The following is a 13,104-nucleotide window of genomic DNA, read 5'->3' on the forward strand; positions in this document are numbered from 1 at the left end:
AGTAGGTCCTTTCAATGTGGAAACAGCTTTAATTTTCTTATAATTTTCTCGTGTCAGTTCTTTCTCTCTGACATTTAATTGTGCTTTCTGCAATTGGTCAGATATTGGATCTTGTGGATTGAGCTCCTTATTTTTAGCTTTTATCTTCCCATCTTTGTTTTTTATTCTATTATATATTATTTCCATGAATCACTATTGCAAACATTAATTTTTTTTTATTTCTGCTGTGTTTCAATTTTTAAGAGTGTTCTCACTTCAGTTGTTACCCCCCTTAAAAAAAAATAGGATCTTGTTCTTTTTTTGTTAATGCAGTATCTACCCTGCAGATGAGAATAAATTTTTTTGAATTGTTCTTCTTCCTGTACTCTTTGTTTTTATTTTCTTTTATTTTTTATTCTTTGAAGGATTACAAATAGTACCTATGTCTCCTTCCCCCCCTCCCCTTGATCTCCCCTCGTGCATATGCTTTCACCTGCCCCCCTCTACCCACGTGTCTTGTATCCATTGGTTATGTTTATATGCATGCATACAAGTCCTTTGGTTGATCTCTTACAGCGCCTCTCCCTCCCTCCGCCCCCAACCTCTCTTGCCTTCCCTGTCTTCGTTTTTTACACATTTTAACTTTTATTTTGGAAATGTTCTTTATATCTCTGTATACCTGTGTTATCACTGAAAAGTAAGGTACTAGAAATATACTTGGAAATTCTGTTTACATGTGTAGGTTTGTTAACTGCTGTATTTTACAAAGAGGGTGATGATGTAGGTCTTATCTGACCATCATGTTGTTGGACCACAAATGTCTAGGGCTATACAGTTTCCGAGTCCTTCAATATATTACTTGTAGAATATAATCATGGTTGCCACTGTTATTGAAATTAAGTGATATAAAGAGTGATATTTGGGGTTCTGTGCCAAGCCAACTTAGCCAGTTTGAGAGGGGGCGCTGAAGGATTAAGAAAAGACAAGAGAATAATGCTGGGCCTAGGTGGAATGCTGTCCCCTCTGATGGAGAGCTAGCGACAGAAGCATGGTCTGTAAGCCAAATCTTTATTTTATAGCCAGATGCCATGAGGCATAGTAAGGTCATCGTCAAGATGTTTACAACATTCTAGTGGGTTTTGAATCTACTCAATTACATGCACCTGATCAAGCTTAGTTTACTTGCTGTACCTCCCACAGCTTGTATCACTCAGCCACGTGGGACCACAGGTTCAGATCATAGGCTCAAGCACAATTATAGCCAAAGGCTATATATAGATAGCTGGTAGGGCTTTGCCCTCCAAGCTGGGACTTGCAAGTGGCTTTGCCATGAGAGGACTGTGCCCTCTCATTAGTCTGAGACTTGACCCTATCCAAACACTGTAGCAGCTCTCCACAGGGTCCAAAGAGGGCTGTCTCACCAGTTAGTACGTATAGATTTTACCCAAATCCCCTTATTCGCATTATGGTGCTTCTCTTCTATATTCTACCATGATTGTTTTGGTGTTTCTACTTAAGTGTTCTGTTACGTTCTCAAAGCTTCTTATTTAGACTTTCAACCCTCCCTTCTTCCCTCATTTGAAGCCCCTGATACCAGTGATTTGGTGCCTTCAATTTTTGAGCCTTTTCAGGAATTTTCTATGTGAATTTTCCTGCCTGTCATTAACCTCTGTAAGCCCTAGGGTTCAGTTTTTGTTGTTGTTGTTGTTGTTTTTTCAGCTATGGTAACTACTTCATTCGCTTTTCATCTTTTAAAACTTTGTTGTTATCTCTTATCTGCTGTCGTCTCTTCTACCCATTTACTTTGTCCATGTACTTTGAAACCACATTTCCTTGTTCTCATTTTAGTGAGATTTTTTAAGACTGAGCAACCGATAAACATGTCACTTGTCATGCTTTTAGTTACTCCTTTAAGTTTTAACACAGCTAAGAAAACCACTTTAACTATACTAATAATAAATATAAATTTTGTTTTTTGTTTTATAACCACATTTTAGATATAACTTAATGAATCGATGATTTTACTTCAAGAAAGAAATGAATTCTATAAAGCTGTTTCCTGAGCATTTGACAGATATAGATCCCTTTTCTTATCACATACAGTCTGCTTTCCTTAGCACTCTGCCTCTGTTGGTGGGCTCGCTGCCAGTGCGATTGGCATAGCTGCAGCGCCTCTACATGATAACTTGCACCACGCGAGATGTGGAGCTCATTCTCAGCACACAAGGCTTTCTCAGGTTCATGGTCCCAAGGTATGAAAACCACATGTGTGGAAGTCCTTATGTGCAGAAATCCTTATGTGTAGAATACTCGTCTCCAGAAGGGTATTTCCTGTGAAAATTAATTCAAAATGTGCTTATTGTTAACAGAGGAGCAGCTCATTCTAGCTGCAGTTACTCCAAGTATTTTCTGCCAAAACCCATCATGGACACTTAATTAAAAATTTCAAATGTAGGTTAAAGCTTCATTTCTCATTTTATAAATAGGTTTGCTTTTATGTCTTTGACCAGAATAGATGCTATTTACATTAATAATAATTAAGGGATGTGAGGGTGATCTGGCTGCGACATCTGTCACCCCGTTGATCGCCAGATTTAATTTGGCTGATCTGGCTGGCTAGGTGGGTGTCCCCCTCCTCCCTCACTGACCCCTGTGTGTCCCTATCCCTCCCAAAGCTGCGTGCTCAGTGGAAGGGTCAACCTTCCCCCCAGAGGAGAGGACCTGTCTTTGGCCAAGGGTATACGAGCAGCTGCACGCCCCTACTAGAACCTCCAAACAAGCTCTCAAGAATAATTTAAACTCACAATTTCCACTTTTTTACATAACCAGAGTGACAGCTGTCCTAAAGCACAGGTGCTCTGCAGCCCGAAGCCTAGGTTTGTGTCTAGGCTCCCATGCTTACTAGCTATGTGACCTTGAGCAAGCACCTAAAATATCCCGAGCTTCATTGACAGCAACTCTAAAATAAAGATAATCATAGTTGTTCAAATATGGTTGTTGTGTGTATCAAATGAAATAACACATGTAAAGTGCTCAGTGTATGCCTGTTACACGAGGAACCTACAATAAATTTTAATAGAAAAAAAAAGAATACTTCAGATCCTTTCCCCCTCGATAAACCCATAATACTGAAAAAAATAAAATAAAAGAGTTGGTTTTAAATAACATTCTTTAGTTTCTTAACTCAGTGAGCTAGCAGCCAGGAAGTCTTAATTCTGGCAATGACCAACTATTGAGATTTGACTACATAGAACAATAGAAAGTAGATTTGGGACAATTATCTAAATAATTTAGTCAATTTGAATAAATGTACAAGGAAAGGAAAGTATATTGAAGCCTGTATAATCTTTATTGTTTACAACACTGGTAATTTTATTTTAAATAATCATTATTTTTTTCTTCTTTCTTCTTTCCTACAAGCTAGAAAGAATATAACTTTTGGGGCTTTATTGACCTGAATATATGAAAATTTTTAACAATGAGGATTAATTAATATTAAGTCCTATGTTATATTTAGTTCTTTAATAGTAAGTTAACACTATAATTTATTAAACTCTGCTAAGTGTTATTCTGTAATTTTATTTTAAATTGGGTAATTTTTTTAAAAAAGTATTTTAAATGATCAATTACTAAGAAATGTAAAAAAAAAAAAAAAAAAAAAAAAAAAACACCTTACATTTTTGAGGGGTAAACTTGATACTTTCCTTGTTTCTTCTATTTGCAATAAAATATTGCTGGTATTGACAGGTAAAATGGTTCTTTAGTTTTCTTACTTGTAAAGCAAATGTTACCATTGGTTCTTCTGTATCTATTTTCTTTTCTTTCTTTTTTTAAAAAAATGTCTTCTGTTCCCCATCATTTTAAAAAATATATATTTTATTGATCCTTTACAGAGAGGAAGGGAGAGGGACACAGAGTTAGAAACATCAATGAGAGAGACATCAATCAGCTGCCTTCTGCAAACCACTTACTGGGGATGTGCCCACAACCAATGTACATGCCCTTGACTGGAATCGAATTTGGGACCTTTCAGTCCACAGGCTGACACTCTATCCACTGAGCCAATCTGGTCTCGGCTCTCCTTTATCTATTTCTTTAGCCATATGTTATCCTCTACTACAGAGTCAATTATATACCAACTGGATTTAGAGTAAAATACAAATACCTGAGTATGAGTCATGGTTTTATTATATGCTGAGACTTGATTTCTCCTTCTTCCCTCTCTCTCTTTCTTTTACCCATCCTCGCTCACTTCCTTCTTCTCCCATTTTCTTTCTTTCTCTCCTTCCACCTCCCTCTTTACTTCTCTCTTTCCTTAATTCTAACTAGTGATAATATATCAATGCTACTAACTATGCAAGTTTCAAATGAAAGACAAGCAAGGTTGGAAAGCATTAGCCTTCTGGGCTTAAAAGATTGGTTTTAATTGCACACTAAGAGGAACTATTTGCCATTAGAGTATAACAAAACAACAACAAACAAAAATTGCATTGAAGGCTTTAAGAGGAGGTAACACTTGAACTGAATCTTATGAGTAAAGTTGTCATGAAGGGATTTACTTAATGGGGCTCTGAAAGAACAAAATTTAAGTCACAGATAAGCACTGATATGGTAAGAAATTCAAGGAAAATCAGTATCAAGAGTGAAGAATGCATGGAGTGAAAAGATATATCATTAAAAAGTTCAGTATATAAGGGCTAGTGTAAATTAGGATGGGAGTCCACAAGACTATGATTACTCCTTACACTAAATGCAAGTTTGAGGGTCCCCAAAAGCACCTTCAGGCTCAATAATTCTCTAGAACAGTGGCTGGCAGACTGCGGCTTTTGAGCCACATACGGCTCTTTGGCCCCTTGAGTGTGGCTCTTCCACAAAATACCACGTGCGGTGCATGCGTACAGTGAGATTTAAACTTCGTGACCCATGCGTAGAAGTCAGTTTTCGGCTCTCAAAAGAAATTTCAGTCGTTGTACTGTTGATATTTGTCTATGTTGACTAATGGGTTTGCTGACCACTGCTCTAGAAGGATTCATGGAACTCAGTGAAATCTGTTATACTCATAGTTATGGTTTATTACAGAAAAGGATACAGATTAAAATCAGCCCAAGGGATAAACCCCTGGGGCAGGTTCTGGGAAAGCCCCACATGTGGAGCTTCCAATTGTCCTCATCCAGGGAATCATGGCCAGTGCCAACTTTCCCAGCAAAACTATGTGACAGTATGCATGAAATATTGCCAACGGTGAAGCTCATCTGAGAACTCTTGTACAGAGTCTATTTTTGGTTAGTCCTCACCCAATGACACATTTTTATTAATTTTTAGAGAGAGGAGGGAGGAGAGAGAGACAGACACACACACACACACACACACACACACACACACACACACACACATATATATATATATATATATATATATATATATATATATAGAGAGAGAGAGAGAGAGAGAGAGAGAGAGAGAGAGAGAGAGAGAGAGAGAGAGAGAGAGAGGCATCAATGTGAGAGAAATACCTATCGGTTACTCTGATACATGTGATGAACCCACAACCTTTTGGTGTGTGGGATGATGCTCCAGCCAGCTGAGCTACCCAGCCAGTGCTTGTCCAGCATCTTTGCTCAGGCTTTGTCATATAGATATGGTCAACTGCTCATGTAGCTGATCTCAGTCTCCAGTCCATCTGGAGGTTGAACTTATACCACATGACCCAAAGCCTTCACCATAAATTACATTGTTAGATAGTCTGGTATGGCCCAAGGCCCCCAGGTAAACCAAGGTATTTATCAGGCAAGACATTCAAGGGCTTATAGATTCCTTCCCAGAAGCTGAGGGATCAAGCCCGAAACCCTGGGCATGTGCCCTGACCTGGAACCTTGACCTCCCGGTTCATAGGTCTATGCTCAGATCAACCACTGAGCTGTAATGGCTAGAGTAAAAGTAAGATAAAGTGGAATAAAATGAAAGGAAATGAGATCAGAGAGGCGAGAAGGAAACTGATAACACAGGTTTCACACACCATGTGAAGAGTTTGGGTTGTATTTTTAGTGTAATAGGAAGCCATTGGAGAATTTTGTTCAGGAGAGTGGCATGATATAATTTACACTGTGAAAAAATTGTCCTGGCAGCTGGTGGGTCATGGGCTCTTCACTGAGAGAGGCACTAAAGAGCAACAGATTTTGGGGGAAAATATGTATATTGAGTTGGAAGTGCTTGTGGGACATCTACTATCCACTGAATAAATTAAATAGGCAATTGAATATGCAAGCCCAGAAAGGAGGTTTTGTGAGTCAGCATGTGTGGTTACTGAAACCATGGTTTGGATGAAGTCATTAGGCTTGGTGTTCACAGTAAAAGACCAAGGCACTATCTTGCTAACATCATGATTTATTCTACAAATCCTGGTAAGAAGCAAATAGGTGAAGGAGATACAGTCAGTTCTGCTGTTAGTAATGTGCATTCCTAAAATTGTGACACTAGAGATTGGTTCTGGAGGACCACCTGCACTCAAATTCTGGCCTTGGGAAAATTGTTTAAATTCTCTGTGACTTCGTTTTCATAACTGTCCAATGGGGTTTATAATAATGCCTCCCTCCTAGGATTTTTGAGAGAATTGTGTGGCTTAATACAGTAAAGTTCTGTGACTTGTGTTTGGTACATTGAAAGAATTTAATAAATGCTTCTATTATTCTTATTCTTTTAAAAATAATGCAAAGTACTGAATAACATATCTCATTGATAATCAACCTTGTTTAAATGGCAACTGATTTCCTTAGTGACACAAATTGGATTGATTTCATGGTTAGGGCTATTCATGAAACAAGTAACTTATGATAGACAGCTAAGTATTTTCCTGCTATATTCATTGGTTAAAGTAAATATCTAACTTTAACATCAAATTTGCAATTTGGTGATATTCAGGGCCAGGCCTAAATTAATGTTAATGAGTTTGTTCTGAACAGAAGCCTTTCTTTTTATTTTCTTTTTTTCTTCTCCTGTGATCTCTACCCACTTTCATCTGTGCCTTCTATCCTTAAGAGTTCTTTACTTCTACTGTCTTTTCTATCAACATCTGCTCAAAGAATTTTCTAAACATATTCACACCAAGATATGAAAACTTAAAACTAGAATAATAATTAAATTTACCTCCAGTACTAACTCTGATGGCTACCTAGAGAATCTTCCCCATTGTGAGATTTCTGTGGATAAGGGGAGACGGGGAGACGATAACCCTGCTGTGGTTACTGAGGCTTGTCAAGGGAGATGTAAGGTGGTGTGGAGAATACAGTAGCTGTGAGGCAGCATGGTGGGGCCAAGATGGTAGACTTTGAAGTTGGACTGATTTGGCTCAAATCTATTTCTATTATTTATCAGTTGTGTTACCTTGACCAAGTTATTTAATCTCTCTGGGCTTCAGATTTTTTTAAAATCAAGTATTAACTTGAAACCATGAGATATTATAATACCACTTCTGTTTATGGATATCACACACACACACACACACACACACACACACACACACACACACAAAGGGGATGAAATGATAAACCTGAAAACTCCATTTGCAGCAAAACCAGGGGACTGAGATAATCTGCACACTCCCAAAATATGCTGAGAAAAGCAGATGATATTGACTGAAGTGAATAGTGCAATGTCAGAAAGCATCAGCAAAACCAAACTTCCTAAAGGTGGGGAGCACGCCCTGAAGAACATAACCTTTAGCCCTTCCACAGAACAGATGCCACAGGACCTGGGGAAGACAGAAGCTTCCCAGAAGGAAGTACAAGAAATAAGCACAGATAATAGCTAAATGGCTCATGGCGACAGGTTTCAGAAAATGTAAAAAATCTGTCTTGAGGTGAAGGATTTACTCTGAAGTGTGTGTGTACCACTGGGATTAGGTACAGGGGAAGGAGAGTTAGGAGTTGTGAGCAAGGCTCACTGTAGAAGTCCCCCCGGACTAGGCTTGGTTCAGAGAAGTAGGGCTGTATCTGGGAGCCATTTGAGAAGGAAACAGGTAATGCTGAAATGGAGCCTTTAAGTTTTGAGATTTGAAAGGCATGACCCTTTGGCTTCTCCCCGCAGCATCCTTGTTGGGCTATGCACTACTGAGTAACTACAAGCATGTGGCACAGAATAAACAGAAAGATACAACAAGGTATAATGTAGGTAAAGGCAGCAAAAATTAGAATGCGCACATAAAAATATCACCTCTAGGAAGGAAGATCGTAAAGCAAAATATAAGAACTCAGAAAAAGGAAGAGATGGCAAGGCATTAAAAGGACATGAATTGTGAGCTTGTTGAACACAGAAAAGAAGTCATAGGGAAAAATGCTTTTTATAAAGCAAGATAAAATTGGGAGGAGCACAAAGAGATTCTACATTGTAGGAAACAAAGTACAGATAGAAATGAGAAAATCAAACAAATGGGACTGGAGATTAAGAACATATTTTAAAGGATTACAGCTAAATTATAGATAAAGAAGTCAGCATTAGAGATTCAACATAATCACAAGAGGAATTTTTGAAGAAAACCACAACTATAAAATAGAACAAATATTCAGATATAATACATGAAAACTTTACTGAAGTAAAAACCAAAACAAAGCACAACAAAACTTGAATCTTTACAACAAATGGGCATGCTATGTTCCAGGAAACATTTATCCAGAATGGTGAAAATGAAGCCATATCTTAATAAAATCACTGTATTAAAAAAAAAAAAAAAGATTTAGAAAACTCTTTGGGGCATGCTGTTAAAAAAAAAATCAAGTCAATTAAAAGGAGAAAAAAAAATTGACTTCCAACTTTTTTATTCTAACATTCAACACCTGAGGATGTAGAATCATATCCACAAGATAGTCAAGGAAATAGCATACCAGTAAAGAATTTTTATCTAATGAAACTTAAGGTATAAAGTTGCCAACAAACAATTCTTAAAAGTCAAATATTCAGGAAATATTCCCATAAGCTCTTCTTGAGGAAACTAATAGAGGATAAACTTCAGCAACGAAGAAATGACTAAGAAAAGGACTCCCAAGACTGCCTCTATTTATTAGAAGGCAACGTGGGAACAGACAGAATATAGATGCCAGGCGGACTCAGCGTAGGAATGGTACAACCACCAAACAATAGGAGAAGAGGGGGAAAAGGAGACTGTGTTTGCTGATTAGCTCAGATGTAATCTCTGGGAGTTAAATAATACTATGCAAAAATTACAAATCCAACAAAAATACTATAAGAATATTTAATAGTAAAAAGGTAAATGCTAAAAAAAATGTAATTCTATTGACTAATAGTAGATGGTGAGGGAAAGGGAGGAAAAGGAAACATTGTTTATAGGAAAGAAGAGATATGTACAAAAAGAGAGGGTTAGTGGCATTGTAAATTTGTTATTTTAAAGTTAACCCTTATAATAAAAATACAAAACTTTCTAAATCTCAAAAGAACTACCTACAATAACAAAGCAAAAGAAACAAGCACACAGTAAAAGACTTGAAAAATTAAAATGAGAAAACAAAGTAAAATGAAATTAAATAAATCATCACATCAATAAATGTAAATAGACTTAACTTTGACATTCAAATTAAGAATTTTAAATTGAATCACAAAATAAACTCTTTCCTCTTTACCTAAAGCATAGTGTTTCAAAGTAGGTGAAAATAAAAATACGGACAAAGATATACCAGACAAATGCAAACAAAAAGAAAGTTGAGAAAAGGGGCTTTGTCTTACTACCAGATAAGGTAGAAATAATACTAAAAATATTGTAAACCACACATCAAAGTTATTTTATAATTCTAAAAGGTGCAATACCCAATGAATAAATGGTTATATTTTCATAATATTAATAAATGCATTAAGATTCTATATTCATCAATATTCAAAAAGCTATGACCACATAAAATAAAAGGTGAGATATGCAAGTGGTAAGGCACTATCTTTACTTCTTAGTACATGACAAATTTTAATTGTATAAAAATAAATAAGGATATACAGGATAAAAATAATAAACAGGAATGTTCACCTAACTGATATTAATTCTATACCCTGAAATACCTTTGTAAGTGCTTTTTAAACACCATTTATTATGCTGTTTCAAAAATAGAAAGTGCAGATTATATACTATTATCACAATGCTATTAAGTTAGAAAACAAACAAACGAAAAAACCTTCTAACTGGAAGTTTTTATGTTTAATTAAATCATTTGGGCCAATGGAAAAATACACCTAAAAGTTATATAGTGTCTAGAAAAAAAACTGAAATGAAAATACTATATATCAAAATCTTTAGGATACACCTAAAGCAATACTCAGAAAATTTGTAGTTTCAATGCTATAAATAAAGAATTAAGTACTCATCTTCAGAAATTAGAAAAAGAATAAAATAAACCCAAAGAAAATAGGCTAATTAATGAATATAAATTCATACATTAATTGATGTATAGAAAAAATATAGATATAATTATACTGGCTTAAGAACAAAGATAGCAAAATATCCAATGCTGGAAAATTATATAGGGACCATAGCAATAGGAAAACTAAAGGAATTATTAGGGAATATTACATGAAGAAAATCTGGGTAATATATTTGAAAGCCTAGAAGAAAGTGATTACTTCATAGAAAAACATAAATTTCTAAAATTAATTCAAGGTGCAGTTGAAAATTAGAATAAATCAATTAACATTAAATTGGGAAAGTGAGGAAATATCAATGAAAATGCCAACATAAGTTTGGTTTTATCTAACTTTTGAGGAAAAAAAAAAGATAATTGTAAAGATATTTAAACTTCTATGTCACAGAAAACAATTAAACTTTAATGTTGTAGTTTGATAAAGATAGTAGAATAAGAGTAAAACCACAGACCAGTCAGTCATAGCTCATAAATATTGATACAATGATTCTACTTAAGTTTTTCTTTAAGAATCATAGAAATGTACACTTGAAAGCTCTGAATCTTATTAACCAATGTTATCCCAATAAATGTAATTAAAAATAAGTAAGTAAATAAATAAATATAAAGAAGAAAGAGAATGGTAGCAAATATAGCAACATATTAACATTTACTCTAGGTGCTACATATAGAGATTATCTATAATAATAAAAGTGTAATATGCAAATCCACCAAATGGCCAAGCAGTGGAACGACCTTCTGGACTACTATGCTATGACACCCACTGGTGTCAGGCCAATCAAGATGGGTGCGATGCAATTGGTCAGGGGGCCCCACCATCGCTCCACCGAGGGAGGCCCGGGCCATTGGCCAGCAGGGCTATCAATTGGGAGGAGCTCCGCGATGCCCCAAAGAGGGAGGCCCAGGCTACCTGGCAGTTCCACAGTGGCATGTGGGCGGGGCCTACCTCTGTGGGGACGATTTATCACAGGGCTCCTGGACTGCAAGAGGATGCAGGACAGGCTGAGTGACCCTCCCCTCCCCAAGTGCATGAATTTTGGCCTCTAGTATATAAATATTTTTGAATGTTTGAAATATTTCCCAATTTATTTAAAAAAGCTTATCTCTATTACAAAAATACTCAACATGCTCAACAAAATATTTGGCAATATTAAAAAATATGTTCTAAAGTTTTAAAATTATACTCTTTCCAAAAATATTTTCTTTTAATAGAATCAGAAATTTGAGGTAATAGGTAGCAGGGGTTTTGTTAAATGCAAAGAGAGGTTTTCTTTGAGTAAGGAGCAACCCTTGATATCATACCATATAAGTATGACTCTTCCTTTGTGTAACAATAGCCTATCTGGCATCATTCACATACTGTCTAATTATATATACTTTAAGCACTGTGATTTTTACAGTAGCAGTGTTTCCTTCAAAGTTTACTTCTCACATTGAGATACACATACCCTTTGAGGCAGGTCGCATTGGGCAAGAGTACCCAAAATCACAGACTAAGTATGGCATATGTTTCAGGAGAATACATTTTTATTGAAGGTTGGGGATGGGACTAGTTGACTCTGATAATTTATGCTTTATGCTAAAATAAGCATAGCCATATTATGGAGTAAAATTAAAGTTTTTCATAAATATAATTATAAAAACATGAGAAGTCAAAGTTGAGAAGCATATAATTTTAAACTGCTGTTAGGAATATTTTGGTGGATAAGTTTGAGAAACACTCTCATTCAATATTTTAGGTATTGATTTTTGTATCTTAAATACAAACATTTATAACTTTTAAAACTATTATTAGATTACAACTATTTTATAAATAAGTTCTAATTTAAAACACTTGTGTGTTTTGTAAAGCACTCTAATGAGAAAAACACTTTAATTGTATTGCTAGATTATGCAAGAGGGATATTCAATAATTATTTAATTGTAGATAGTTGTTGGGCTTGGCTTGGCTGTGACATTTGCCATTATGTTTGCTGTTTGTAATAATCATAAATTATCAAATAGCTCCCAATTTCCTGTAAAAGAAAAACTAAGATGATGCACAAAGTTCCTGGATAATCTTTAAAGGCTTTTCTTTTTCCTTACTTATCATAGTTATGAATTATAATTATTTTACATTTCTTGGAGATGATTATATATGTACAAAGATACAGATGGCAGATTTATTGCCCAAAAAATAATAAAGATCATATGGCTGACAAAGCTGTTCTATATATTTAAAAAAGGACTAATTATGCTTTACAAATGGTATTTAACTTTTTAGGACTCTAGATATAAATATTACATGTGATTAGATTTCTGGTGGGGAAAATTCATTCATTCAGAAATTATAGAACTGTTTGCAAGGCAGGTATAGTAGATCTCCAATAATGAATCAGACAGAATCTGTCTTACCAGAGTTTGTAATAGATAAGGAAGGTAAGCAATATGCAATTAGTAATATTATATAAAAGATAAATCATGAAAAATCCCTAATTACATAAAATCCATATTATAAAAATATATATAATAAATATTGAAAAAGGGTCTACAGATTGTATGAAAATTACTGTGGAGGACTGAGGAAAAAATGGGAGAGAAACCTGGAAGGGAAAAGAAAGTATGGTGATCACAAGCAGTAGAAATTTAAATTCACTTGGACTTAAAGTGAACTTTAAGTTCTAGGAGATATCAAGGTGACTGAATATTTTATGTGTAATATGCACTTAGGGAG

General features: G+C 35.4%; 1 protein-coding gene across 2 annotated transcripts in view; it reads left to right on the forward strand.

Moving 5' to 3' along the window:
• COL24A1 (collagen type XXIV alpha 1 chain) overlaps positions 1 to 13,104 on the forward strand; it is a 293,517-nt gene that overhangs the window by 14,827 nt on the left and 265,586 nt on the right. The gene's annotated exons all lie outside the window — the stretch shown is intronic.

Source organism: Pipistrellus kuhlii, unplaced genomic scaffold (genome assembly GCF_014108245.1).
Source record: "Pipistrellus kuhlii isolate mPipKuh1 unplaced genomic scaffold, mPipKuh1.p scaffold_m20_p_2, whole genome shotgun sequence".
Taxonomy (NCBI): Eukaryota; Metazoa; Chordata; class Mammalia; order Chiroptera; family Vespertilionidae; genus Pipistrellus; species Pipistrellus kuhlii.